We start from the raw sequence: 17,691 nt of genomic DNA on the forward strand, positions 1-17,691 counted from the left end.
CATGTTGCTGTCCAGTTTTCCCAGCACCACCTGCTAAAGAGGCAGTCTTTTTTCCATTGGATACTCTTTCCTGCTTTGTCAAAAATTAATTGACCGTACATTTGTGGGCCCAGCTCTGGATTCTGTGTTCTATTCCATTGGTTTTTAACTGATGTTTGGGTTGCTGGCCTTAATTGCTACAGTGGGTCCTGAACATTCCAAGATTCTCTCTCTGACAACAGGCTCCTCAAACCTGCCACACCTAAGTCATGAGCTATTCTGCTAAAGAAGAAATCAAAACTCTGCTGTGGGTATTTAGAACGCTGGCCCTTCATGACTTGGGCTTCCTTCCTTTGCCTTCCCTTCTGTTCACTTCCATTCCCTTCTCTTCCCTTCCCTGTAGGTTTATACTTTGATTGATTACCTGGTTTTTTGGGGAAGGGGTTCTCGTGGTGGCAGTGAACAGGAGGGACCCTGTCAGCTCCCCTAGGTGGGGCGGGTGGGGAGACTGGGGGTGGAGCCCATGCAATGCTTGCAGCCAGCCCTGTTGGCCAGGCTGGAGAGGACAGTCTGGAGCAACTGTTATCTCTACAGGGGTGCCCATGGCCTCCTTGAGTTACCAAGCCAGGAATTGCTGCTAACAACTAAGCTTGAGGCGGGATACCCTTGGCACAATTTGTGTCTGGCTCACTTGGCAACTACCTCGAGACGTGTTTCCTGCTTCAAGGTTTATCATTCAGTTCAAATTGATTTTTCCCCTTGATTGTGTGTCCAAGGGGATGACAGAAAAACAACATCCTGTTTCTTTCTATGCAGCCTTATTTAAAATACCGAATAAGTAGTTGGGCTCAGTAATTGTAACAACTTTCTTAGTTTGTTTGAAGGACTTGTTCTTGGTCTAACTCACAATCTGTTTCTTTCTGTGGTGTTTTGGTGGATTAGTAGATCAGTGTCTTGGAGCCAGTAGTTTTTTATGATCATCTTCAACTAGTTCACATTCAGACACACCCTTTCATTTCATAGAATGGGGATTTTCTTTTAATCTGTTATTGGGAGTGAGGCCCATGTAAGGGCGGGTCCCTATCATTGCCGCAGGTGTCTGTCTAGCAGAGGACGGGAAGGAGAATCTTGTGGAGGACTCTGTGGGCGAGGAGGTGGGCTTCATACTGACCGATGAGGCCACTCAGGGGAGGGGGAAGCCACATCACCGGGGACAGCCAGTTATTTATTTATTTATTTATTTATTTAATTTTTAAAATGTTTTTTATTTATTTTTGAGAGATGGAGAGAGACAGTGTGAGCAAAGGAGGGTCAGAGAGAGGGAGACACAGAATCCAAAGATAGGCTCCAGGCTCTGAGCTAGCTGTCAGCACAGAGCCCGACATAGGGCTCAAACCCACGAACCATAAGATCATGACCTGAGCCGAAGCCAGACGCTTAACCGACTGAGCCACCCAGGTGCCCCACAGCCAGTTATTTAAGGCAGTGCTACTGGGCAAGTAATCTGGCTTTGGCCTCTGCGTCTCTGCCCTTGGGCTTCCTGTGATCCTCTAACCCCATGTCCTGTTTGCTGCCTTCCCCTTCCCAGAAATTCTAATGTCCATGCTTCCCAGCCTGCGAAGTTGGGCCTGCCTCCCAACAGACTGTTTGCTGGGTGGTTTGTTGTACAAGCTGCTGACATCACTTTGTCCTACGGTCAGCCAGTCTCCACACTCAGCAGAAAGGATGCAGGCCTTTCCCCCGCACTGTGTGTCGATCAGAATAGAAATGAGTTTCTGCTTCAAGAGATGTGTCTGGTAAGTTCCGGAAGAACTAAGATAGACTTGCTTTTGTTGTTGTTTCTGTGAAGTGACTTGGGGAGAAGAGATGGGAAATGAAGTAGTAGTTTGGGCCTATATATGGGTCTTGCTTAATAGCACCTTCAGACCAGGTTTATATTGGGAAGGGAACTATCTTGGTAGATAAGAAGTGAGAATTCTTGCCAATGTGACCGAGGACTGGATTCCGTCTATTGACAACAAGGAGTGTAAACACAGGGTCGCATGTGGAGTGTCCTGGAGCAATAGAGTTTTTATGAAGAGGTAGCGATTTCACGCCTCACCATGCCTTCTCTTCCCCTTTCTGTGCGCTCCTCTCCCCGTCTTCCTGGGAGAGGGAGGGAGAGGGTGGGTGGGGAGAGCTCCTTGAATTGGGCCAATTGGACGTGCATCAGAACCCCAGCCGTCCGCCTGTCCAGGGACTCTCCCAGAGGGTAGATGGGGACAGACCTTTCCACCAAGGCTCCATCTCCGGCCAGGAAGACAGGCTTCTCTTTGCTGTCTGTGTTTTCCCTATTTTCTGGGTAGTCATGTTTTACCTTGCTCGTGAACGTGCTGTCCCCTGCAGCTGGGTGCCGTGACCACAGTCTCCTAGAGGGCCTGTGTGTATGTCTCCTGGCACCCAGGGTGGCCCCTCACCACACCAGCAGATACTGTGGGGCTTTTGTGTACAGGCTTTGTGTCCTCCGTGTCCATATGCAGCCCGTGATCAGGGGCTAGCCACACTGGAAAAGGCTTATAGTGACCTTGAGCCCACCTGGGAGCCACGTGGGGAGGCCCGAAGGGTCCAGATGGTCTCTCTGAGAAGTCAGCTCATGTAGGAGGCCGCAGGACACCCCAAGTGTGGGCAGGGGAGTGTGTTGGGGCCATAGGGTCAATGGAAGGTGTATGTGGGATGACGGAGAAGGACAGGACCAGCTCAGGAATCTCTGGAGACGCTGGGATACGATTGGAGGGAAGGGGAGTTACGGCCAGCAGAGATTTGTTATTCTGCTAATATGCTTGACCAGCCCTTTTAGTTCACTTCTTCAGTTTAAGTAAAGTCAGTATGACTGAGCTGTAGACCTACTGGAAGTGTCTCAACCAAAGAGATACAGCTAACCTAAGCATGGAAATAGGTGCATTACCTGGCTTGCTTTGTTTCCTCTTCTGACTTTTGGACTCATTCAAGATGAAATTACACCTGGCTTTCAGAATTATCGTGGTGATACAAAATACTGTGTCAGAAATATGAAAGAGGATCTTTACGCTACTGGTGATGGTGTTACCGACTGGCAGCAACCATCCAAGAGGAAGACATCGCTAGGAGTGGTTTGTCTTCACGCCCCTGACCTGGCCGGAGGAGATAGGGAGGCATCGGGTACATTCTCTGCGATGTGGATTGCCAAATCTCACAGGGGACTAATTCCTTCACTCACAGAGAAGGAGAAAAAATGAGACCCATGTACCTCTTGGATGACTGGCTCCAAACGTGCATGCTGTAGGCAGAGAAGGTTCTCTGGGGAAAATCAGCCAGCTGTACTTGTTGGCTTTCCAGAATCTGTCTGTTACTATGAGTGTAGTTCTTTTGAAAGCTCTGTTCTCCTTCCTAAAATCCCCTCCCAATCCACTTCCTCCTGAGAAGAAGAGAGGCCTGTGGGGTCTGCCTGTCCCCAGAGTAGGGCCAGTGAGGGGAGGCCTGGAGAGAGACACGGGGTAGGGGGCGCCCACACGGAGGCCTTCACCCTCACACTGAGAGGGGTGGGCTGTGCAGGTGCAGAGAGTCCCCCTAAGTGTCTAGACCTGGGGGCGTGGCCACAGCGACCTATCTTTCAATGGAAACTGACTGCTGATTTACCCTTTGTTAGAATCTGAATCCTCAAATATTTGTCTCATGTTAAGTCTTACTGCCTTTCAGACTGACACAGATAATTGGTGCTATCCCTGATGGCTCTTCTGTTTGTGAGAGGAAGTGACCTTATTATTATTTTTTAGTGGGTGTGGTGAAAGCCAAGAATAGCACCACACATGGTGTGTGAGGAAGATGAGGGTTGGAGTCACCGACTGACTGTGTGAGCCTGGGGAAGTTATGTAGCTTCTCTGTTCTTTGGCTTCTTCATCTGTAGAACTGGTGGTAACGAGATGTGAGAATATCCGAGCACTCAGTAAGAGGTTAGCTATGATTATATTTGAGGCTGAGTAGTATAGACTGAAAGAGGCTTGGCTTCCCCTCCAGCTGCATTACGTGAGCATATAATTGAACGTCTCTCTCCCAGTCTCAGTTTCTTCATCTGTGAAATGGGGATTTTACTTCCAGCTCCTTAAGAGGGCAATCATGAGAGCTACACCTGGTAGTGTTTGGGGGAAGTGCTTTCATAAAATGTAAGCCCTTTGGAGCGGAATACGTGGTCATTTTATATTTTACCCCGTGTCGCATGCAGACTCTATACTTGGAGAGAAGTCCCATGAGCTCCTAAATTTGCCTTTGGTTGTTTTCTCTGATGTAAATGTTGTCCCACCCATTCAGGCCCTTCTTGGAACACTTGTTTTGAGTGTGTGCCTTGAGGACATCCCTGTGGGCACTGCTGCGGGTGACATGGGGCGGGGGGCGGTCTGTGTGGGCTTCCTGAGAGCAGGGGTGTTGGGATGGTTTCACAGAGGTTTAGCACTGTCCCCAGCAGTGTGGCTGCGGAGGTGGGGAGTGAGGTGGGCAAACTGGCTTGAATTTGAAGGAAGCCTGGGGGCAGGGCCGTTTGCTGAGATGCGTTTTTACTGTGGTACAGCGATCCTGGACCACATTCCCAGGTTTCAGAGGAGGTGACCTAGGAGGTGACATTCTGCATGGTCACTAGGAAAATATATCACTGTCCACATTCTTGTCACAGTGCATCTGAAATAAGGACAGGATGTCAAAGTTTAGGTTGATTTGGGTGAAAGAGAGTTAGAGAAACTATAGCTTCTCCCTTAGGAACCAATGGTCAGATTTAAATTTAGAAGTAAGCAATATATATCACTATATATGATATATATTTATATGTTTATGTGGTATATATATTTGTATATTATTTTAAGTGAACTCAAGTAGCTCTGTCTTCAGAAGTGCAATTTTTGTTAAATTTTTGAGGAACCTCCATACTGTTTTCCAGAGTGGCTGCACCAGTTTACGTTCCCACCAACAGTGTAGGAGGGTGCCCATCTCTCCACACCCTCACCAGCATCTTGATTTTCTCTTGATTTCTCTTGATTGTCTCTTGATTTGTTCATTTTAGCCACTCTGACCGGTGTGAGGTGGTATCTCAGTGTGGTTTTGATTTGTATTTCCCTGGTGATGAGTAAGCTCTGTTAGGAATTTACCCAAGGGATACAGGAGTGCTGATGCATAGAGGCACATGTACCCCAATGTTCACAGCAGCACTTTTAACAATAGCCAAATCATAGAAGGAGCCTAAATGTCCATCAACTGATGAATGGATCAAGAAGCTGTGGTTTATATATATAATGGAGTACTACATGGCAATGAGAAAGAATGGAATCTGGCCATTTGTAGCAATGTGGATGGAACTGGAGGGTATTATGCTAAGTGAAATAACTCAGGCAGAGAAAGACAGATACCATATGTTTTTACTCATCGGTGGAACAGAAGAAACTTAACAGAGGACCATAGGGGAGGGAAAGGGGGAAAAATAGCTAAGGAGAGGGTGGGAGGCAAACCATAAGAGACTCTTAAATACTGAGAACAAATGGAGGGTTGATGCAGGACGGGGAGAGGGGAAAATGGGTGATGGGCATGGAGGAGGGCACTTGTTGGGATGAGCACTGGGTGTTATATGGAAACCAACTTGACAATAAGCTATATTTAAAAAAAAGAAGTGCAATTTTTATTCCCTCTAGTTTTATTCCCTCTAGTTCCCTTGGGAAGTGGCTGGCTGCTTCGGGCAAGGTTGGCATTGTAGGAATGCTTCTGCGAGAGCATGGCCTAGCCCGCTGTGGAACCCATCTTCACCTTGGCAATGGTTATTGGGTGCTTTCCCAGGGAGGGGGATGCAGGTGGACTTTTTCTTCCTTTCTGCTTTGGGATTCAGGTCGTCCTGAGAGGACACATTTTAATAGTATGGCAGAGCATTAAAAAAATCTTGTCTTGCATATTTCACTGTGAATTAATGTTCTTTTCTGTCCCCCTCATGCTTCCCTTTGGCTCCACTTCCTGGTCCCCCAGGCATCCTGCTTCCCAAGTATCAGAATGGTTTTCTTGCTTATACCTTAATTAGGAAAATTGTCACATTGTCACATTGCGCCTAGCTGTCTTGTTTCTAGATATAATAAGATGCTTTGTCCTTTGCCTTAATTGTACCGTGCTGGAGAGCTGAGCCACAGAGCATTGCTTGGAATCCGTGTGAGCCACCTTCCCGACCAACAGAACACGCTTCGGGTTTATCTTTGTTAGCATCTTTCATTAATGTGACTTGATTTATTTTTGATTTGGAGCTATGACAGGTTTTCTTTTTCACTGCTTCTCTAATTTGAGACTTGAAATAAAATTACTTTATGCAGTAAATGGTTTGCAATATGTTTACCCCTTTCTTCTTCTTCTTCCATAGCGATTGCTAGATAAAGTGGGACATAGGACACAGGGGTAGAATATGAATTAGTTGTTTGGAAATGCTGAGTCTGATATGGGATTTATAGCTAAATGGCCTGGGTGTAAATGATATTCAAGAAAACGAGGAGCACCGGGGTGGCTCAGTCAGCTGAGTATCCAACTTTAGCTCAGCTCATGATCTCTTGGTTTGTGAGTTCAAGACCTGCATCCGGCTCAGTGCTGTCAGCCCAAAACCCTCTTTGGATCCGCAGTCGTCCTCTCTCTCTCTCTTTGCCCCTTCCCAACTTGCTCTCTCTCTCTCAAAAATAAACAAACATTAAAAAAAAAAAAGAAAAAGAAAATTTAACTTTGTTATTTGACTGAATCCAGCCACTTTCACCAAATTGGTTTGTGTGTATAGATCTTTAGGTTATTATGGTCAGCAAGGGGGCAGAGGTATTATGGTAGCCGAGGATGCAGATTCTCCATCCAGAGCCGCTGGCTTTGAACCTGCCTCTATTAATTCCACACTGTGTACGTTGGAGCAGGTTATTTAACCTCTCTATTTGCCCAACTGTAAAATGGGAATAATGCAGATGTGTACCTACCTTATAGGGTCATTGTGATGAGCAAATGGGATGATTATACATATATTATGCACAGTATAGTCCCTGTCCCCAGGTAAGCACAATATAATTGTACAAGTCTAGAAATACCCACTTAAAGCCTACATATTCTGCCGGTTTGTGGATTATAGCTTTCATGTTTACTGTGGTAACTTAGACTTTTCACATTTGAAAAGGAGTGATTTTTTTTTAATGAGTTTTCTTGAACTATTAGCAAGCAACTGTGGCTAATGTGAGTTAAAAATTTCAGTTGAATTTTCTATAGTACAGTTAGCCCTCAAATTATAAAAAGGAAAATGAGTGGGTGAAAATGGGTTTATAAATTCAACTTTATTGCTCTACCTTGGCAGAGAAGAAATAGAATAGAAAATAAAACTTTGCATTTTGTCTAAGGACTTCAGGCAAGTTCAGTGTTCAGAAAAGTGCTTCCAAACCTACTGCTTAACCTCTAGTGTAGGTTTCTACTGGGGTCATCAACCTAGGGAGTTCCTTTAGATGAGTAAGTAAAACAGAAAAGTCTCAGTGATTTACGTAAAATGGCATGCTGATGCTTACCTAAAATCTCATGCTATCTATTTCCAACACCTCAAACAGCTAAAGAGATGTGCTGTGGTGTAATGCTCACTTTTTGAATCTTCACGGATTTCTCACGTGTTGAGTGGTTTTGCTTGCCAACTGTAAGTGGTCCCTTCTGAGCAGGTCAGTGATTCTTCAGGATTTTGAAGAAGATTGGTTGTCGAAATTTGACGCGCTACATCGGGCAGGTTAAATGTAATTTTCTTCTTGGCTATAGATGGACTCAGAAGTTAGTGCCTGGGCTTTCCGGTAACTAATGTGGGGGTGTAGGGGCGCGTTGGAGTGTGGTGCATGCTGTGCTTGGGGAGCAGGTGTTCCGGATAGCCTCTGAAGCTCAGCATTTGTCCCGTTACCATTTTGAGTAGAGGTGGTCTTGCTCTCTGACTCCTCCAGCTCACGGGCAAGTCTGGTCACCTCCCGGTGAACATGGATGCCTGCCCCTTTGTCTCCTCCCCCATGTCCTTCCCTTTATGACCACAGGGGGTGATTCGCCGTAGCTTGCATTTTGAAGACATCCATTTTACGTGTGGGTTGTATTTCTTACTGCCAAAGATGTGTGTGAGGTACCTGTTTTGCCCGGGGACTCTCACCCCCAGTTTGGGTCTGTTTTCTCCACTGAATGAAAGACTCCTTTGGGGAAGCTGGACACCAGTTTATTCATTATTATATCTCAGAGCATGCAGGTGCTCATGGCAGGTGCCCCAGATGATTTGTGAATGGGTTAATGGATGAATGAATTTATGTCTTTGAGCAAACCAAAGCTGGGCCCACATGGGCCAGCTGAGAGCACGTGATCATGGAGTTACAGTCTTGACCCAGCACCGGGGGTGAGAATGGCTGATTCCCATTTCATTCCCTTGAGTCCTTGGCTGGGCAGCCAGCAACTTCTCTCAGCTGATCGTGCCAACCACGGTTGGGTGTTGGCTGTCACATTTTGCTGCAGCCCTTTCCTCCTTTTAATTCCAGATTCTCAGAGGCACCTGGGTGGCTCAGTCAGTTGAGTATCTGACTGTTGATATGGGGTCATGGGATCGAGCCCCACATTGGGCTTTGTGCTGACCATGGAATCTGCTTAACATTCCTGTCTCCCTCTCTCTTTCCCTTTCTGCCCCCTCCCCTTCTTGTGCTCTCGCTTTCTAAAATTAAAAAGAAAAGCTAAAAAAAAAATAAAGAAAACCATTGCTAGCAAGTCAGATGATTGATTATGTTCCAAATGTGATGGGTTTATTTTATTTTACTCTGATGGAAAAACCAAAGATTCCACTACAGCACAGAGATCAGTATATTCAAAAGTCATGAAAAAGTGAAGTGGGCCATGTAGGATGTGATGTAGAGGCTAGGGGCTCAGGTCCTTTCCTTTGTAACACGGCACTACATTTCCCCTGAGGAACACATTTAAAATAACACTGCAGAGGGGCACCTGGGTGGCTCAGTGGGTTAAGCATCCAACTTCAGCTCAGGTCACGATCACACGGCTCATGATTTGAGCCCTGTGTCAGGCTCTGTGCTGCCAACTCAAAGCCTGGAGCCTGTTCTGGATTCTGTGTCTCCTACTCTGTCTGCCCCTCCCTCAGTCATGTGCTCTAGCTCTCAAAAATAAGCATTAACAAAATTAAATGGAAATAAAACCAAATTAAAATGAAATGAAACAAAATGCAATAACACTGCAGAAATCGACCGCAGCATGGCACAAATGTGACAACCTCTAGGGACGCCTCCAATACCTCCCTTAGAGTGCGCTTGTCATCTCTACACTTCAGTTTGGGGAGGATTACAATTCTTCGGAAGAATAAAAAGTTCACGCTTTTGAAATTTCACGGAAGAATTTTAAGGCCAAAACCTAGTGGGTTCTCTTCACCTCCAAGGACAAATTGGGTGCTTTGCTTGAAACCGCATTAGGCCTCTCATTCAAGTCCCATTCCAACCTTGTGACCTCCTGCACTGACGTTCTTTCTGTCGACGAAAGCTGGTGAGGTCAGGGTGACTCCTGGTTGAGGGTCTGAGTATGACCCAGTCCAGTCAGGCTGGTCTTACCTCCCATAGCAGATCAAGAAGTTCTGCAGCCCAGCCTGCATTTAGCAGCGACAGCAGACCGGGGCTTGTTACTGCCAGCCGTCCAAGCCACCTTTATTGACGTTCCAATCCTCTCCTTAACCTTCTGGCAGACAGACCGTCCATATTCAGGGCCACCATTCACGGGCGTGTGCAGCTGGGAGTCTGCGGCCCTGTAACCCCGGGTGAAATCATTCCGTGACAGTTTGCATTGGGCTGTGTCAAAACGCGTCTGAGAGCCGGCAAGCCAACCCTCAAAGCCATGGTCGTTCCAGAAAAATCAATATTAACATTACTGGCAAAGCTGAAACCATTCAGTTGATAGGGGGCCTTTAGTTTCCCACTCTTCTTTCCTGTGTTGGGTACACATATGGTGTCAAGAGTCAGTTTCAACCCTCCAACCAACTGATTCTGCAAAGGGACTTCTGTTCCAAGAGTATTGTCTATGTTCCATTTCTGGGTGTAGGTAAGTCCATAGCTACAGACATTATACTTAGTCTCCAGGTTGCCTGATGCTTTCTTTGTATCAAGTGTAAGCATGACCAGAAGTCAAAAATTCCACCCCCTACAAGACTAGGTTCTCAGATCTACTTTGACCACCCAAATCCATACCTTTGTTGGAGGCATCTTTGACAGCCTTTCCTAGGTCACAGTAAGTCAGCGTGTTACACATACTTCCAACCAGCGGGCTTGTCTCTGCTCTGCCAAGGCAATGCTCTACCATTCCTAATTTCTTTTTTTTTTTTTTTATCTTTTACATTTATTTATTTTTGAGACACAGAGAGAGACAAAATATGAACAGGGGAGGGGCAGAGAGAAAGAGACACAGAATCCGAAGCAGGCTCCAGGCTCTGAGCTAGCTGTCAGCATAGAGCCCGACGCAGGGCTCAAACCCAAGAACTGTGAGATCATGACCTGAGCAAAGTCGGATGCTTAACCGACTGAGCCACCCAGGCACCCATACCATTCCTAATTTTTAATGTAGGTGTTCTTTTTTTTTTCATGTTTATTCATTTTGGAGAGAGAAAGAGAGAGAGAGAGTCAGTGGGGAGGGGCAAAGAGAGAGGGAGACACAGAATCTGAAGCAGACTCCAAGTTCTGAGCTGTCAACAAAGAGCCCTACACAGGGCTCGAACCCATGAACTGTGAGATCATGACCTGAGCCGAAGTCAGACGCTTAACTGACTGAGCCACCCAGGCACCCCTCTGATGTATGTGTTCTTAACTTTCTGCCTCTCAATTTAGCTGGAATGCTATTTAACTTCTTCCCTTCCCTCCCCTCCCCTCCACTCCCCTCCCTTCCCTTCCCCTCCTTTCTTTTTTCTTATGTTTGTTTATTTTGAGAGAGACAGAGAAAGTGCAGGGGAGGGGCAGAGAGAGAGGGAGAGAGAATTGCAGGCTTCACGCTCAGCATGGAGCCCAACATGGGGCTTAATGCTACAACTGTAAGATCATGACCTGAGCTGAAATCAAGGGTCAGTTGCTTAACTGACTGAGCCCTGCAGGTAATCTCTTTCTTTTTTTCTTTTGTTTAAATTTCACTTCTTTCCATGTCACTTTCCTTGCTTGTGAAATGACAGTGATGGCGTGGCCTGTCTTTTAGGGCACCGTGAGGACGCAGGGAGTGATCGCATGCGGAGCACTTGGGAGAGTGCCTGCTGGAGTCGGTCTGATCTGCGTCACCCATACTGGCCTGTGCACATGCAGAGCCATCCTCCTGAGGCCCAGGCCACTTCTCCTCTACTCTCCGCCTTGCCATCTTCCTCACTGCTCCTCTGACTTTGTTCAACTTGCCGGGGGCGGGGGGGGGGGGGGCCCTCCTCACGGAGTTCATAGGAACTTTCTAGCAACAGTCCACTGTATCCCTAGCACTTAGCTCAGTGTCTGACAAATAATGCACATCAATAAGTAACTGTTGCTTGGAAGACGCTGAGTCTGGCCTAGCGCCCTCATGGATGTGGGGCTCCAGCCTTCACTGTCTGAGGGCCTGCAGCCTCTTGTCTGTGACAGGAACCTACCGATCATTTGTGACCCCAGCAGTCAGTGACAGGTCCACTCACTGTGTCAGTCAGGACAGGCTGGATCATGTTGGCGGCAGAAGTGACCCAAAATTTCATTGGCTCAAAATAATAATGTCTTATTTCCCGGTAATGCTAGGTATCCAGTGTTGACCGATGTGGGGTTTCTGCCCCTTACTGCCACTCAGGGACCCAGACCCATGAGGGTATGTCTAGAAACATGTTTCTATAACTAGCAAGTCAGGGCGAGGGCCCTGAGAGGCACCCGGGGTCTCCTAAATTCCCACCGGAAAGGGCACACCTTACTTCCGCCTTTTAGCTCATGGACTGAAGCAGGCCTCACTCCACATCTCACTTCTGAGGGAGCAGCAAAGCACAGACCCACCAGGACCTGGAAGGAAGCACTAGAAGACTTGAGGGATTTTGCAGCTAAAGGGAGTGTGGCCTAGTTGGGACTGTCACTCTTGAAAGGATTGTTCCATGCCACACTCCATCCTATTTAATATAATTATTTTATTCAGTTAGGGACCAAAGGCATTAATCCCAGGAAGCTTAACAAATGGAGTTTTCCTTCATGATGGTCTTCCAAAGCTCTCAGGAACAATTTCCTCATCCACTTTGAAGGAAATAACCATCTGTCTGTAGAGAAAATGTCCCACGTAATCTGGCTCTGGGTTTCCAAGGGGAGCCATTTATGTGAAGAGCCCCTCAGTTAATCAGTTGTTTTATGGGGACCCTTCGTGTGTTTAGGGTTTATGTAGCCTTTAATCTTGGCTGTCTGTGGACTGCCATTGTGTGGATAAGCTCCTGCTTTGATCATCTTTGTGGGAAGCGTAAATAAGCCTCTGGGGACTAGCGCGTCTGGGGACTAGCGACTGGAGTTCTCTGGTCATGTGGCAGAGTCACTAGAAAACAAAGGTTGGTAGCTTGAGAGAAGAAGAAAAGAGAAGTGTTGTGCCCGAGAATAAGTGGAGGAGATGGGGGGGGGAGGTCCCCCAGAAGATTCTGGAAGGCTGAAAAATCAGCTAGCCTGAGGTAAAGAGGAGGGTATGGTCAAGAGATGATTACAGGACATATGGCTGCAGGGGCTCGAGCCCCAGAGGGGTCCTACCGTGAGCACTCAGTGGGCCACGTCATGGAGTCAGTCAGAGTTTTGAGATTAGTTGGAAATCATTGAACCAGAGAAATTGAGGTGGTCAGATTTGAATTATTATTTTTTTTTACCATTACAAAAGTGTATTTCACAAAGAAGTTTGATATGAAAATGTCCACAGCCTGATTTTTATATGACAATAAAGCAGGTGCAGTGGAGGGGAACACTTTCTCTGGTGATCACAGCCATGGTCTCTTCTCCAGCCAGTGCTTCTGTCCTGGTGATGTCTCTCCTCCCGTTATCCCCATTCCCACATTGTTCTGTTGCCTACTGGTTCCCGTCCCCATCAAAAGACTCATAAAGGGACCAAATCCCCCTTGGCCATGTCTGCCACCATTTAATTGTGACCGTAACTTCCTGCCCATAAATTCTTCCGTCCCAGGAGAGAGAGCAGTTTGGCTTCTAGCATCTGCTCAGCGAACTCAAAGATGCCTCGAAACAAAATGCCTTAAATTGTTAAATTTAACTTCTCCTCGATTTATTCGTTATTCTTTACATGCCTTACTTTTTGGTATGATTTACATTGCTACAACTAATTACTCTCTGTAGTGTTTCTGTTTTAAACCTCAAGTTCTATTTCACACTGAATAACCACATTTAAATCTGATCATTTCCAGTATTTATTCCTCTCACAGAAAATTCAGCAGTGTGGAGAAACTGAAGAAGAGGACTATACTCTGTAGTAGATTCAGTCACAGGGAAGAGAGAGATCTATTCATTGTCAGGATTTATTTATTTCCGTAGGTGATTGCTACTGTTTGTTGTCCTGTCGACATTTAACTTTGCGCGTGTGGGTTTAAAGTGCTAAGGGTTTCTGATTTCGAGCAGATTAATCTACTTCTGGCTTTCTTAGTGTTGTGGGTGGGATGATCTGGTTTTTTGAATCTTTTTTCTTTTGGTGATAGCTTCATCAGATGATCAGACAGATGTTTATGTTTATAGTTCGGGAACTACAAGTTTTGTTCCTAATTGACTGGAGGGAGATTAGGATTTTGAGAAGACCCTGTGGCTGCTGGGTGGGCCCAGCTGGCAGTGCCAAAGGTCAAGAGAGAGTGACATGGTGGGAGGGGGCCACATGGCCTGGACCAAGGTGTTGGTGGTGGGGATGGAGTGGGGTCGGTGGACGCGATGCTTTATGGAGGTAGGATTGCCAGGATTGCCAGGGGGTGGGTGAAATGTCTAGCAGGAAGGCACAGTGGTCATTTGCTCAGGGCATGCTGTCCTAGTGGTCAGTGTGCACCTGGGAACCGAGGATGAAAATCAGAAGCCTGATTGGTGGTGAACAGAACAAAGGGAGCTATGTCTTCCGGGACACTTCAATTACCCTTTATTCACTCACTAAATTTTTATTCCTGTGAGTTCGATCTTCTGGATGTCACAGAAATCAATCCTTGATGGTCTGTGTAATCCCTTTGCCTCAAAAGTGCCAGGTGAAGAGCGATGCATTTAAGATGTTTTGTGTTCGCCCCTTCATCTTCTTATATTTCTTTCTTTTGACACAGTGCCCGCTCCGATAGTGGTCATAATGCAATAGAGAAGATTTGCAGTGTTCTTTGATGACTTAATTGACATCCTCATCCCATTTTTCATGGTCACTGTTATTGGATTTGAGGGAGGACTCTGGTCTCTTGATTGGATAAGGGAGACACCTGGGTGTCCCTGATTGAATTTGGCAACAGTTCTAGTCTCCTTGTGGAGGATCAGGAAAATACCCAAGTCTCCTCTGCACTATATTATCAAACCATCTTTTATGTTGGAGGGATTTCTGGTGATGGCTGAGCTCATTGTGTTCATATTGATTGTTTTAGCTTTTCGTTCAGTGGCAACATTTTCTGACTTCACATTCTAGGCTGCTCCCATTGGGAACCTGTAAAACCTTCCTTCAGACCAATATCGAGTGTTTTATTTTCCAGCACAACTCTGGACAGAGATCAAAAGCCATAGACGCCTTTGCATCAACAACCACAGCTTGAAATCTTAATTCTGGCTGGTTCTGTACGGAATCCAACAGCCGCCACCTCACTTCGTCCTAGTTCGTTGAATGGAATCACACAGATCTGTTCTGGGTTATGATCCCTGACTCTTCCACTCAGAGCACCTCTGGGAAAAAGCTACAGGAAGGTCAAGGTCATGAGGGTCACCATTCAGCAAGGCCTTCCAGGCTCTTAGCCAGACCCTGGTTTCCCATTTTACTTGCAGGTTCAAGAGGGAAGAAAGACGATTTTAGTTCAAACCACATTCAGGTCAAGCTGCCTGACCCAGGACAAGGCCCGTAACCTCTTGAAGTCTTCATTTCCTCATTTGTGATTAATAGCACTGCTACAAAGGTTGAGATGAGAAGTAATTATACTTGTTGTAAAGTTTATTTATTTTTGAGAGAGAGAAAGAGTGTACGAGCAGGGGGGGAGGAGGAGGAGGAGGGGGAGAGAGAGGAGAGAGAGAGAGAGAGAGAGAGAGAGAGAGAGAGAGAGAGAGAGAATGAGAATGAATCCCAAGCAGGCTCTGTGCCCAATGCAGGGCTTGATCTCACAAACTGTTAGATCATGACCTGAGTTGAAATCAACAGTTGGTTAACCAACTGAACCACCCAGGCACCCCTATTAAATTCTTGATCGTAAAAGTTATTGGCTAGTGCCTGGAACCATGGTACTAATAAATATTAACTACTACTATCTTGGAAAAGAGGAATGTCTTACTCAAATTTGTACTTCTTGACCAGACCTAGGACTGTACTTTGTGATTATTTGTGTTTTACACAGGTTTCTTAAAGAAAATAAGCACATTGGCTTGAAGTCACTCATTCATAGCAGACGTATGGTTCAAGATTTTGCCTTTTTATCATTAATCAATGGACATGATAGACTCTGCTCTAGAACTGATTTGCTGATTCTTAGAGGGTATAGACCGGGTGGTTACAGAAGCAATCTTCTGGACAGAGGCCTGTAACCCTTAGCAACTGGATAATAAAAATAGTATTTTAAGCTCTGTAAACAAAAGCCTCACCCAGGTATGGTAAGAAATTTGGATCACGACTAACCTTTTCTCTGGTCTGGGTCCGTTGTTGACTCCCTTAGACTCATAGTAGCTCTAATTGGTAAAGCACTTACCGTAAAGCAGACACCATGTTAGGCAAAGAACATACTATTTAATCCTTAGCACAGCCCAGTGAGGAAAGTTCTATTATTATTTATTCCCATTTTATGCTGAGGAAATCAAGGTACAGAGAGGTTTAGCTTACCCAGCTCGTGATTAGCAGAGCTGGGACCAAAACTCTGGTCTGCTTGGCTTAGTGTCTGTGTTCTTGACGTACTCTGACTGCTCCAAGGTAAAGATGATGTTGGATTTGACTACTCCCTTGAGAGCAAATATTTAGTGGGATGCTAACCACGGGCAAGGTAGCGCCTGAGGTCCACTGGAAAGGATCCTACTTTCAGTGTCCAGTTACATGCTGTCCCCAGTATTGCTGTTATTTGTTGTGGAGGGAAAAAGAGGGCGAGCCATACTTTCTTTTGTGTAGATTCTGGTTTGTTGATCTCTTCTGAGAGATTTGTTCACTCACACGTTCATTCTTGCCACTCTGCCTGGACGCACTGTGAACTCATGACGACCAACAACAGGCAGGCCCAGGACATCACCGGCAGCATCTGTGCCCCACACACCTTGCTCATCCAGTGCAGCGGATGAGCTGTCTGTGGCCCAAGAAAGGGACCCTCCCTGATGCAGGGGACTCCCCCCTCTTGTCTGTCCAGAGATACCATTCTGGCAATTCCTCCTCACTTTCCTGCATCATTCATTCCCATCAGAGTATAAACGTGGTACTATAAAAAACAATCTGAAGTCCTTTCTTGACCCCTCCCCCCTCTAGTTAGCAACTCCTTCCTTTTATTCCAAAACTCCTTGAGAAAGTTTTCTATGCAGTGCCCACCCTGCCTTCTGCAGGGGGTACATCTCGAGATGTCTAGTGGATGCCTGGAGTTGTGTGCAGTTCCAAACCCTGTACGTACTTCTTTTCCTATACACGCTTACCTGTGATACAGTTTAGTTTATGAATTAGGCATAGTAACAGGTCAACAACAATAACTAATAATGAAATAGGACAGTTGTAACCATACACTATAATAAATATTCTGGGAAGATGGTCTCTCTCTCTCTCATGTGTCTGATTGCACCGCACTCTCCCTTCTTGCGATGGCGTGAGATGATCACATGCCCGCGTGATGAGATGAAGCAACGGAACGACCTAAGCGCCGGGCAGCAGTGTTAGGTTGCTGTTGACCTGCTGCTGCTGGTCAGAAGGAGGCGCATCTGCTTCCAGACCACAGTGGACCACAGGTCCACAGGTGGTGGGACAGCCGCATTCTTGAACACCAAACCCAGTCCCAGTCTCCCTTTGTGTCTTGAACTGACTCGGGGTTTACACCCAGCACTGCTCCAAAGATGCTTTGTTAGGTAACTGTAACGCCCCCGTGGCTCAGTCCAGTGGCCGAGTCTCAGTCCTTGTCTTACTGCTAGGGTTCAGCGCAGTTGATCATTCCCTCCTCCTCAAGGCATGTTCTTCTGGCTTGCCAGGCATCAAATTCTTTCCATTCCCATTGCTGGTTCTCACACATCTTATTTCTACCCATTGGAGGGCTCAGGGATTAGCCCTCAGACTCCTATGTTTACTGGAGCATTATTTACAGTAGCCAAGATGTAGAAGCGACCTAAGTGCCCATTGGTAGAGGAATGGATAAAAAAGATGTGGTATGTATGTATGTATATATAAATCTTTATCTGTATCTCTATCTGTATCTATATCAATATTTGTGTCTCTATGTATAATGGAATATTACTAGCCACAAACAAGAATGAAATCTTGCCACTTGCCATTGACCCAGAGGGTATTATGCTAAGTGAAATAAGTCAGAGAAAG

At 46.1% G+C, this 17,691-nt stretch overlaps 1 protein-coding gene and 1 pseudogene across 1 annotated transcript in view; one reads left to right on the forward strand and one right to left on the reverse strand.

Annotated features, from left to right (window-relative positions):
- The window catches only part of PPP1R14C (protein phosphatase 1 regulatory inhibitor subunit 14C), a gene marked incomplete at its 5' end in the record, with an annotated part of 86,328 nt that overhangs the window by 23,823 nt on the left and 44,814 nt on the right, over positions 1–17,691 (forward strand). The gene's annotated exons all lie outside the window — the stretch shown is intronic.
- LOC115296946 lies at positions 9,452–10,281 on the reverse strand (annotated as a pseudogene).

The sequence above is a fragment of the Suricata suricatta genome, chromosome 7 (assembly GCF_006229205.1).
Source record: "Suricata suricatta isolate VVHF042 chromosome 7, meerkat_22Aug2017_6uvM2_HiC, whole genome shotgun sequence".
Lineage (NCBI taxonomy): Eukaryota > Metazoa > Chordata > Mammalia > Carnivora > Herpestidae > Suricata > Suricata suricatta.